Source organism: Camelus ferus, chromosome 7, assembly GCF_009834535.1.
Source record: "Camelus ferus isolate YT-003-E chromosome 7, BCGSAC_Cfer_1.0, whole genome shotgun sequence".
In the NCBI taxonomy this organism is placed as follows: domain Eukaryota; kingdom Metazoa; phylum Chordata; class Mammalia; order Artiodactyla; family Camelidae; genus Camelus; species Camelus ferus.
The window spans coordinates 60,455,726-60,468,319 of record NC_045702.1 but is presented as its reverse complement, the minus strand read 5'-3'; the positions used below and the strand labels follow the sequence as shown (position 1 = coordinate 60,468,319).

Here is a 12,594-nt window from a genome sequence, read left to right as displayed (position 1 = left end):
ACCCTGATAGCTCATCCCATCTAAGGTGGGACATGCTACCTATGTACTCATGAGTAAGGCTTAACATTTTTAAATTACTAGAATGAAGAGCTTTTTCATAACATCAGAAGGCTGACTATGTACTTCTAGCAGTTGGATTCACTGCATCAAGAAGCTCAGTTAGTTTTCTGCTTTTACCTTGATGTCCTGTATACGCTTCTCATTCTTTCCTGTCAAAGACCAGATCAGACCAAAACACTGGGAACATTTTCGATTGTAAATGGTTGTCTTTTTTCATACACCAGTTATAAATAAATCACTTATTTTCTTCCCCAACACATCCATACAAAGACTGTGTGTATAAGAATGTGAATGAATGTTTTAATATGTATAATATATTTATAAATTATAAAATATATAAGAATTTGTAAATATAAATACACAGGAGAATATAAAACTTTCTATTTCATCTCTTAAAATGTCTACGTAGTAGTCCTTAGAAAAAGTAAAATAAAAGAATGTTGTCCAGCAGCATTGTCATGAAAGGACCGACACCTCACAGGCAGTGATTTGACATGTAGTGAAACTCTGTTCGCTAATGAGCTGGTTAATCCTTTGATGCTCATTCGCACGTACTAAAATGTCTCCAATGAGATTTTCCTGATAAACAAGTGTTTATATCGTATTATTAACTTTCAGGACTAAACTCATAGCTATTCAAAATGAAAAAGATACTGGAAATTTTCATTTAAAGTTAAAGTGATATTTAGAGATTTGAATCTGTTCACTAAATTTATACCCTTTTGCTGGATTCTCCTTTACTACGATATAATCTGTAAATAATACCTCTCTGGCAGCCTAAATAGAGTCTTTAGCACCAGTGTTACTACTAACTGAAGGGGTGTGTGCCTTCAGGAAGGCCATTCAGCTTCTCTGGGTTGGTTTCTCACTGTGTATAGTATCAAAACAGCAACACTTCTTTCTTCTCCACCCTAAAGTGTGTTTGGAAGCTGACTTAGTCTCTGAAGTGAAAAAAAGCAATTTTATTAGAGCTTTTATGGAATTACAGTTTTTATATCTGAAACTATATAAGATTATTTTCTTAAAAGAAAGTCAGAAATCAAGTCAATGTGTTTTTTTCTACCTTTCTGAATATTTTAATTCTTCAAATGCATTGTAGTTTATAATACATATGTATTCCTGCTGTGCCGTACACAAAATATGATCAGTAATCAGGAGCTTGCCAGAGTCTGATTCATTTCTTTTAGTTCAGAAACCTGTATCTTATCAAACATCTAATTAATGGTATTTATTAAATTATAATGACTACAGAAGACCAACAAACTATACTATAAACATGCTGATTTGGATCAAAACCTTACATTTGTTCTGAACCCTTTTTCTTCTATTCTACACTCTCCATTTTGCCACATAATTATCAGTTTCCCTGGCAACACTTTCGGTTCACGGTGAGATGCAGAGACTACTAATTCTTCCTGAAACCAATTCATGCTTGTGCAATAGAGGTAAAATCACTCATCTCAGACCTTAGTAGCATACATATCAAGCGGTACTCTTCCAGTTTTGCTGCCGAGGACAGTCAATGTTAAATCTCCTTGAATTTCAATTGCTTGATCACATAAACTAAAATGGCTTGGTCAGTAGCTAGATAGGAAGGCTCTGGGAAGCACTTTTCTAAATTGATCCTTTGCTTCTGTTGCTAGGGAACGCTGAAGTCCTAGAGGTTTAGAAAAAGAAGTAAAGCAGCAGACCAAACACAGACCATTTAGCACTTAATGGCCCCACCCACCCACTCTCTCTCTCTCACACACACACACCTTTTTGCAACAGGATGGATACAGTGGTTGAGGTCAGTTCTTCTAGTTCGTGTCCTTGAGATGAAGTGCTCTGCCTCCCCTACTCTGGTGGGCTGTCCAGTTCTGATTTGTTTTCCAGGTACTGGAGTGTTTTATTGATAGGGTGAGTAGTTTAGCATATTTTTAGGCCTTGAGGCATCTCAGTGAATCAAAAGGATAATCAATTATAGGTCAATGAAAAACTGTGTTAGAATGAAATAGTGAAAGAAAGAAAAAGGAAGGAGAAAGAGAAGGAGGCAGAAAGGTAAGAGGAGGAAAGCATGTAAACAGCCATTTCTTCACGTGGACTCATGTTCTTCTAGGAACGAGCTTCCCAACAGGGGATGGATTAATTATGTGACTCTGAATATTGAATTAGTTTACATGTTTAGAGTGATAAAACCATTTTTCAAGCCATGCAAAAATTTAACACAGCTAAATTTATATTGGAGCACCATTTGTGTGGTTCTTTCTATAAACTAAGCCTACTCAAGTATCTCATTGAAATGTTGATATGAGAGACTGTATAATATGTTTTATTATATCTAAAAATTTATTATTTTCTTATAATACATAAAGCAAATATAATATTTTTTTCCACCAAGACCCATAAGAAACTCTAAATCCCTTGTAGTTTACACCAGTATGCTGGTCAGATATTATTAACTTGTGTTCCAGGACATGAAAAATGACACCATGTTTCATGTCTGTCCTTTCTCAGTGTCTGAGTGACGCTGGTCTGTATAAGTGTTCTCTACTTTGTATCTAGAGGCCCTGAAGTGACTAGAAATGTCTGTGGCCGCCCAGATATTCAATTCAGCATTAGAAAAAGAGCAGAGAACAGGTATGTTAGAGAGATCTTGGTAGGAAAAAGGGTTGTAGTCTTAGTTTAAGTTCCCTAGAAAACTCACTTAATACATTCTTCCTGAGCTTCCAGATAATCCAGGTGAGGAAGGTGAGGGTTTGGTATGAAACAAATAGATGACATGAATATTTTAAGAGATGAGAGAGAGTTTGAAGAAGAGAAAAAAATGAACAAATTTGGAATAATTTTTCCTGATTTATAGACCTTATGTTAAAGGTGGGAACTTATGTTAAACGTGTGGCTTTGGATGCCTGAAGAAGAGTTTATACTTAACTTTGTAAACAGTGTGACCCATGAACCGTTTTTTGGTTTTTTTTTCCCAGAAATTAAAAACTCTTTTAATGTAAAAAGATAACATTTGCAAAGTTAACAATACTGATAACTAACAGTAATTTCCAACCCAATATTGTAAATCAACTATACTTAAATTAAAAAAAAAATTATTCCTGGGAAATGAGATAGTGCTTCTATGGGAAAGGCAGTGTTTTAAGTTATAGTAATTCATTTAATCCTCACAGCCATCCTAAGAAGTAGTATTGCTGTCACCCATTTTACAGATCAGGAAACTGCAGATGGAGAAATTAGGCCATCTGTCCAAGGTCACTCAGCAAGCAAGAGGCAGAACCAGGAGCTGGACTCAGGCAGTCCAGCACCACAGCCCATTTTCTTAACTACTCTGCTGAACCATACTGCTTTTCTGGAATCTTCTGCCTCTTCTATACTCTGCTCCCTGGAAAGGCTGAAATCTTTGCTCCCTGGAAAGGCTGAAATCATAAGTCAGGAAGTCCAAAGTGATTAATAGTTTAGAGGCATAACAGGAACTTTGTCACTTGTTGGTTTCTAAGTGTAATTCAGGGATCACTTTGAAGTTTGAGTATTACTACCAAGTGCTTCTTTTTCACACCCATCTACTCAGCCGGTGGGCCACAGTTAGATTTTGCTGTAGTTATCTTTTGCAAAATGTGGGCATGGAAGATTAAATAAAGCATTTTATCCTTAGTTCTCTTAGTTACTTACTATTCTTTAGCTCTAATGAGAACTGTGCAAGAATAAAAAGACTTAAAGCAAGAGAGCAGATTATAGGAAAGTCTAGGTTGTGGCTGGAATTAATTACTCAGTCCCAATATCTTTAAAAAATAATTTCTTAGCAACTTCTTAGGTAACTTAGAGGTAACTTCTTAGATATTAAGAATATCTTAGTGAAAGGAGCATAATGATCATGAAAATAATACCTTCTTGCTGTTTCTCCTCTCCTTTATTCTTTTTCCACAAAATGGTTTGGCTGTTACTATAAGGCGCCAGATTTCCCAAAAGGAAAGCCCTACAATAGTTGTCTGTACCCGAATCCTAAACCCAGCATATATGGTCCCAAACCTGGGATTTGTGGACCTGTCAGTAAAACTCTGAGCCTGCTTAGATATTCAGGTCAGCCAGTTCTCTGGTCATCAGACCCTGTCCACATGGTGTTTGCTTGTTATGACCCAGTTGTTAGCTTATTGGTTTATGTTGAATCTGAATTCTCTGAATTGAATAATTTCTTTGTAATTTACTGTTCTAAATAAAGTCTTTATCAGGAGGAGCAAGGGAAAGTAACCAGCTGCCATTAAGGGTATCTGCCTTTTTCGCCATCTATGTGTTTTTAAATTCTTATACTTAACTCATTCTTGCACTGTCTAGAAGTAACATGGAGGGACAGCTTTATATGACAGGATAGGGTGAATTGAAAGTGACAAGATAAGGAAGAACAAGAAGGATGAGAACAGAGTGGAACCAGATGCTACAAGTATATATATCATACTTATACTATTTCTGAAACTGTCTTTAATTTAGCTCTAAGCTTTCTAATCATCAGAAGAAAATGGAAACCCTTGTCCATTACATTATTTACAGTGTTCCTAAGATTTAAAAAATCTGCTCAAGAGAAATAGAACTATTGGTACAAATAATGCATGATTTGGAGCAAACAGTGATATTAATATTGATGACATCCTTATAGTAGATCCATTGATGATCGTATTCGGGCATTTTTGCACAGTGAGCCTCAGTGCAGACTAATGGCTTCACATAAATATACAATGTAGTGTTCAGTAAAAGCAATTCAAATTACTACGGGGAGAGGATGGATACAATATGATGGTACTTAGCTCTCTGTTGACCTAGCTTGGTGCTCAAGTGCTCTGTCCTGTATGTCAGGTCAAACTTGTTAGCTGTGTTCAAAACTTCTAGAATGTGTTACTGAAAAAGATGTGTTAAAAAAAAAAAAAAAGCAGTACTAACACTGTAATTGTAAATTTATCTTTTTCTTCCTTTTGATTATGTCAGTTTTTGCATTACGTGTTTGAGGTAATGTATAGGCACATACAATTTAGAATAGTCATTATCTTCTTGGTAGATTGGCCTCTGATTATTAGGAAACGTCCCTCTTTATTTCTAGTAATTCACCTTATTATCTACTTTGTGAAGTATTTGAAGAGCTATATCAGCTTTCTTTTAGTAAGTGTGTGTGGTATTTTTTCCATTCTTTTACTGCAAATTTTTCGTATCTTTTATAAATAGTGGATAGTTGTTTATTTTTATTACAGTCTCAATTTTGTTTTTAGAAATTTTTTCTCAGTCTTTAAGATGCATTTAGAAAGTTGCTATTAAATTTATTTACTGGTATTTTGAGTTCAAATCTCACATCTTATTATTTATTTCTAATCTAACAAAAAAAAAGAGCATCTTTCTTTGTTCTTTTTATCTGCTTTCTTGCCTTCTTTTGGGTTAATCACATGGGGATTTCTTTTCTTATTTATTGTTTCCTATTAACTTTTATTCTTCTTTGTGTGGATACCTACAGATTAAATATAGAATATGTGCTGTAAAGGATGGATTGACTATTCATTAAGATGTCCCCATTCAACTGTTGTATTGTTTGTTTATAAACAAGTTCATTAGCATGATTAAAACATTTTTTGAATAATGGCAAAGAATTTCTAAACATGAAAGAATATCAGTGGCTATACCTTATAACCAATGTTTGAAATTGAATGGACAGGCTTCATGGCCAATCTTCATTTTATTAAAAATAATTCATTTATCAATTCTGTGTGAAGTATGATTTGCTTGGGAATGAGTCCCTACTGCAATTAAGCATAAAAAAAATCTTCCATAGTTGGAGTGTGACACTGCAGATTAGTGAAGAAAGGCTGGACTAACAAATGGTGCTGGGAAAATTGACCATTATATGGAAAAAAATTGGATCTGTTCGCACACCATTCATGAAATAGATTTCAAATGAACTAAAGTCTCAAATATGAAAGGCAATATTTAAAACTTTTAGAAGAAAATGTGGGAGAATGTTTATGTGCTTTCTTAACACAAAAAAATTCTGAATCATAAGAAAAATTTGATAAATTTGACCATAGTAATATTAAGAAAATCTGATCATCAAAAAACACTGTAAAAAATGGAAAGAGAAGCCAAAACTTAAGAGAAGATATTTGCAGCCTATGTAACTAAGAAAAAAAATTATTATTATTATCCAGAATATACTTAAAACTTACCCCAGTCGTAAGAAAATACAAGCAACATGATAGAAAAATGGACAAAACATAAGCAGTCCATCCACAAGAAAGGAAACCCAAAGACTGGTGGACATAAATAAATGTTCAACCTCAGTAAGAAGAAAGTGATTGGCAATGATAAATTTTCACAGTAATATGTGATAGCCAGTATGTAGGGGGGAAAGGAAAACTCTTACAACTATTTTATTAAAGCAGTTTTATATTATCTAGTAGAATGGAAGATGTACAAATTCTATGGTCCAATAAGTTCACTTCTATGTGGATATATGCTCTCCAGAAATTCTTGCCAATGTATACCAAAAGACGTGCTCAAAAATGCACAGCAGCCTCATTCATAATAGCTACAGTAAAAAGTTAATCCTAGTCAAACCTTTCAACATCATGTTGAGCAACAAAAACAAATGATTTGAAGAATATTATTTACAGTTCATATGTGTATATAAAGTTTAAAAGCAAGCAAAAATACATTCTTTAGAGAGACTTGTGGAATGACAAGGAGAAAAAACAGGGGCTACAACTTGGAATGGGACATAGAGAAGGCTTCAAAAGTACTAATTTTGTTTCTTAAGCTTAATAGTAGGTACACGGGTGTCTCCCCCTTTTATTTCTATGTGAGTTACATAAATGGTATACTTTTTTGCATAAATAAAGTATTTCAAAATAGAGACATTTTAAGTAGCATAATTAAAAGATAAGAATGAGAAAACTACAAAAGATTTCTTTCAGGCTTAAACTGTTAGTTTAATATTTAGTAAGAAAAAGAAGCCAGCATTAGGCAGACATTTACATCGATAAGGAAGTTCCTGAGGTCTTTGGACTCCTCCAAGAAATCATTTTCTGCTGAGGCTGTAACCATGTATTGTCCCTGTCTTCTTTGTCTTTCCCGGAGCCCTCAGTGTTAGCAGCTCTTTTCCGAGCTGTGGATATGGGACCAAACCAAACCCCTACCACTGCATCTGATTTATTTCCTGATAGAGTCTGAGTACGTTAAACATTCACTTTTAGTACTGGAACCCAGAACTTTAAAAGAAGGTTAAAGACATAATTAAAGCCAAAATTCATGAACTTGAAAGTTATTAAAAGGAAAGTGAGTGCTTGCAACGACATTATCAGGAGTGTCTTACAAGAACATGAGATGCAGAGCAATGAATTAATTATTCCGTTCTGTTTTGGTGTTTAGTTCTAAATTGGGGCGGGGGAGAATTCTTGACTAGATTCAGACTTTCTTTATCATACACATAGACATAATTTCTTGGTAAACTTTCAAATTTTCATTTTTTCCTGAACAAATTATTTTCATTAACTTTTAATCCCCAATAAGTAATTCTGCCCATGAAATATTGAATTGCACTAATTAAAGGGTGAACATTTCCAGTAAATCACTGTGGAAAATTTTAATGAACAAGCCAAATGAATGAGAAATCAATACTTATTGATTGTTTTCTGGCATATCATTAAAGCCAAAATCTGTTCTCCTACTCAAAAAATAAAGCACCTAAATTGCCTGTCAGGTTGTGTGCAAGTTTTGCATCTGTGTGTAAGCCATTAAGACTTTTGTTGATAAATCAACGAGGCATTCAAAAGGAAGTATTTAGTTGCAAAATGGCAACTCTCATTGGCTCATATTTCTCACTGCATCTTCATAAGTTCACAGAAGTTACCAGACCCTTCAGTCACAATGAGATATGCATTAGTCCTAGAAGATACCTAAAGTTGTTCTGATAGGAAGCAAGTTATTTTGTCAGAATGAGCTTAAGCTTAGTAACTTTCTGTTCATTTTAGGAAAAGTGGACTGCTTCATATTTTATTTTGGCTTTTGAATATTTTGACTGTTGAATAAAATTCAAACTATAAGATAGGTTATGATCTTCTGGAAGTAAAGACAGCTTTAACCGAGGTGTGGAATACAGCCCCATTTCAAGGAATTTTCACAAGATAGCTGTGCTCTGAAGTGTTTCTTATATTTTATAAATATACTCTTGTTCACCTTGGAATCCTCATTATATAGATTGGAAACATGATATAGTTATGCTAAGGAAAGTTGGCAAAAAGAATAGACTGGGAAATCAGGGTGGAGGATATAAAAGTAGGAAGAAGGTGCTGCACAGAGTGGTCTGTATGTGAAGTTCAGCTGGGCCACGGAGTTCACCTAAGATGCCGACCAGCCAAGAGGGAACCACGATCAGTCATGGGGTCCCAGCATCCATAGAATTAAAATTTGAACAATGAACAACTGTTTCTGAAATTAAGACCAGAAAATTCTTGTGTGCTTGATTCAGAACAGTCTGCCAGCCACGTTGTTTCAGTAGTTACAGTAATGAGATCCTTAATGTTTTTCTGTTAATATGGGGCACAAATATCAGGTTATAACTGAATTCTTTTAGGTGGACTTGAAGTAATGTTCTGCTTCAATACTGTGCAATGATTGTTTCTGAGACCTATAGGAAATTCCACCTATGAGGAAAGTTAAGAAACATTAGAATGTAGGTACACTGAAAACTGTAGCTTGTAGGGTTTTCTTGATGAAACAGAAAGGTTTGGGGGCACCAAAAGTTTATTCTGATTTTTATTTTGGTTTTAAAATTAGTGTTCGATTTATTTAAGTTACGTTATCAGAAATCTAATTCTTTAAATTTTAAAATTTGGTTTGCAAGTCACTATTAAGTGATCTTTGAATACCATTTAGTTCCTATTTATATCCTTAGCTAGTTGAACATCTCTCAACATTTAAAATTGCATTTATAAATGTGTTATGTTTGATTTCCTTTTCAAGTGCTACTGTTAGCAACTGACAGTCTTTGCAAGTTCTTAAGGAATTCTTATGCATCTGTTATATTAAACATACAAGTATTGTGAACCTTAAGTTTTCTTAAATCTTCTAATGCTGTACAAAACTCAATCTTCCTCTAGTTGAAAGACACTTTCCCATTTAGGAAGCCAACAACTTACGGTATTTTCTACCAAAGGTGTCAAATCCGAATTCTTCTTACGCTAGCCGAGGAAGCTGCTATGTCACGATATATAATTTGGGGAGTTGCCTAATTAACATGCTTGGAATCACTAATACCCAGAGATTTTCTTGCCAGAACCGACTAGATTCTTGTAGGGATCTGTGAGTGAGAATGCAGAGCTTATTTATTGTTGTCACGAGAAAGATACCATAGTGTTAAGAAGAGGACTTTCACATAATCCATCTTCCAGACCCAAGTTCTGCACATGACTTCATGGTCCTGCTCACAGAAGTCTGCAGTTCCCAACCAGTTTGCCCATTTGATTTGATTTTATATTTCCTCAAATTTTAGGTTATGCAGATCTTTTCTATCTGACAATGAAGAAATCCTAAGATTTTTAGATGCCCCATTGTCTGAATCTAAATTTTGTATCCCTTTATATTCTCAGAATCAAGCAACTCTTCGAAGTGTTTGGAATGATGCATGATGGAGTTTAGGATATCTCACATAGTTTTCTTCTGACTTGTAAGCATTTCCTCTGTGGGCAGTCTAGGCTCGTGACATTACTGAAGAGTCATTTCTGAGGTATGGACAGCGAAATTTGGACCTCTCTCCCCTTGAGAATAGGAGTGTGGGTTGACCATAAGCTGAAGAAGGCTAAGTTAAATATCAGACTGCACTGGGGAAGCACTACATTAAAACAAATAACCAAATTATGTTTCAAAGGCCATACAGATAGTTTTGAGGTTGCATTTATTGATAAAGAGGTAAAAAGAATTCCTCAATACTTTTCAAAGATTAGCAAATGATATGTTTAGTTCACACAACAGTGAACTCAGGCCTAATTGAAAGATTAGGAAATAACCATAATCTTCTGCGTGTTCTAAAATGGTAAGAAATCAAATCAGCCTCCTAAAATGTCATAAATTTTCATAAATACCACGTGGAGTACAAAAGTTATCAGATTTGGGGTAGTTATAAAGAAACCAACTATTAACAGAGTTCAGAGTGGGAATTGCCCGTGAATGGGTTCCTAACCAAAGTGCTGTCATAAGATGAGTTGAAGTTGTATAACTTGGTCTTAAATGACCATATCTGATTCAGTACATCTTCCCCATACAATCAGTACTAGGACAGAATAGTAACTGGAGGGAAGCTAAGCTATAGGACCTTATTTAGGCCAGTTCATCTGGCAGGAAAATAGCAAGACAGGCAAACCGTCTCCACAGATGTCATAAAAGGACAGCCTCCTCGCTTGGGGCAGGCTAACAGTCACAGTCACAAAGTAGTCGGGGCTAATCTCAACATCTGATAATACCGAGTCCTAAAACACCAGAGCTATCAGATTATAATGGAATTAAGATGTCTGTAAAAGAAAATGTACTGAATATATGGTTTTTTTTCTTTTCTACTAATTTTAACTCCATAAGTAGTATATAAATTTTTTTTAATACCTAATGCAAAAAAATTTTACCATTACAAATAAAACTAAAGTACCTGTTGACCAACATCTCCAAATCTAATACCTTCTTTGGAGGTAACCAGCATTATCAGTATCTTCCCAGTTCTCTTTCTATGCAATTATATGCATATTTACCATTAGAAAATGTATTTTATGTTGCTGTTTTTTAAATACTTAAAATGAATATACATGATATTCTGCAACTTGCTTTAATCACTTAAAAATATCTTGCTAACCTTGTCATGCCAGTAAACAAAGACGTTTACTGAGTGCTTATTTTGTACCAGTCACTCTCCCAAGCACTTGTATATCTATTAATGCATTTAATCTTCAGGACAATGCAATTATTGTGTTATTGTTATTATGCCCACTTTGCAGCTGAGGATTCTGAGGGAAAGAGAGGTTGGATAAATTGCCCAATTTAGTAACACTGTTTTGGATTCTCTTCAAGGAAGACTAACTCCGGGTTTCCTCTTATGGTAACTATTTTACATTGCCTCCCTGAGATACATAAACCTACCTCTGAGCACAGTATGTGTCAACCCAAAGCCCCACGGGCCTATCTTTTGTGAACTTAGAGTGACTGTGAATGAAATGCAGATACTGCTCACATTTAAAGACGCCACCAAGTGCCTCATTATACTGGGCATTTCTGCTGACAATAGCCAGGCAGTGTGGTGGTATTAAGGGATGACTGTTTTTGAGGAGAATAATGCACTGAGAATGTGGAACAGACCCCATTGTTATGCTGCTCCATTCCCCTACTACTTCCTACTACTTCCCTTGCTGCCTACATCTGATCTGTGGGCAGCATTCCACTTACGTTAAAAATAATGTCAATCTCGAGAAAAAAGTGAATGACTCACAGCATTACTGGAGGGAACTAGTCTCTGCGTAATATGATGTATAACATCCTAATTTCTCAGAACATTTTTCACAACAGCTGCTAAAATCATAATCAAATCCATTAAATTCTTCTGAAGTATCCAATGTGAAGCAATATTGAAGCTAGTTTTAATATGCAGGTATATTGAGGTAGAGCCCCACCCACTCAAAACTGCATTAGGATTAGCTATTAGCTATTTCATATCTTTTCTGTATTTTCTGTCTGTATTTATTGATCCACTCGTGTCTGCTCTTCTTTTGTATTTCTAGCTGCATTTGAGTCAGAGATAGGTTATTTCAGAGTCTGAAGTGTTTGAAAGAAATAATAGAGAAGAAAGGAGAGAGGAAAATCTTATGGACAGCAGAACAAGATACACTGGAGGGAAGGGGTAGAAGAACCCAGGGTCCCTGGATCATGAAAGCAGTGTTATGCTGTTGATTAAGGTCTTTGCAGAGCAAGAATGACAGTAAGAGAGCATGGCCACCTCAGCCCTTGTACTGACTTAGGAACATTCGGCCGGCTGGATTTCTCCTGCCACATACACAAAACTGACAGCTAGTTTTTTATGTAAGAATTCTATTTCTTTGATAAATACAAAGTCAAATAAAATCCATCAGCTTTTTTTCTTCTCATGCTGTATCCTTATGGGAATTTGCAGTTAGCCCTTGACAGGTGTTTTTGTTTGGAACACAAAGTAAAGCTAAAAAGAAATTTCAAAGAAGGCAGAAGATTACTTTTGAAGTTTACTTTCAGATTTGAGATGGACCTTCTAGAAGGAGCGTGGGCTTCTGAGAAATGAGCTCTGTCCAGTCTTCCAAAGATTGTGTGATACAGTTGGTGGACAAGTTGGTAACCTGTGAGCCTTGGTTTTCCTATCTGAGAAACAAGGCTGGGCTAGAATCCCTAAGGTTTGCTTGAATTGTAATATTCTGATTCTTATGTGACATGATAGAAAAAGGTAATTTCTAGTGCTCTTCAGATTACCCTTCTAGGTACCCAGCAGCGTAAGTCCTGTATGCATTTTCCTTC

General features: G+C 35.3%; 1 protein-coding gene across 1 annotated transcript in view; it reads left to right on the top strand.

Moving 5' to 3' along the window:
- The window catches only part of PPP1R9A (protein phosphatase 1 regulatory subunit 9A), a 261,195-nt gene that overhangs the window by 218,373 nt on the left and 30,228 nt on the right, over positions 1 to 12,594 (top strand).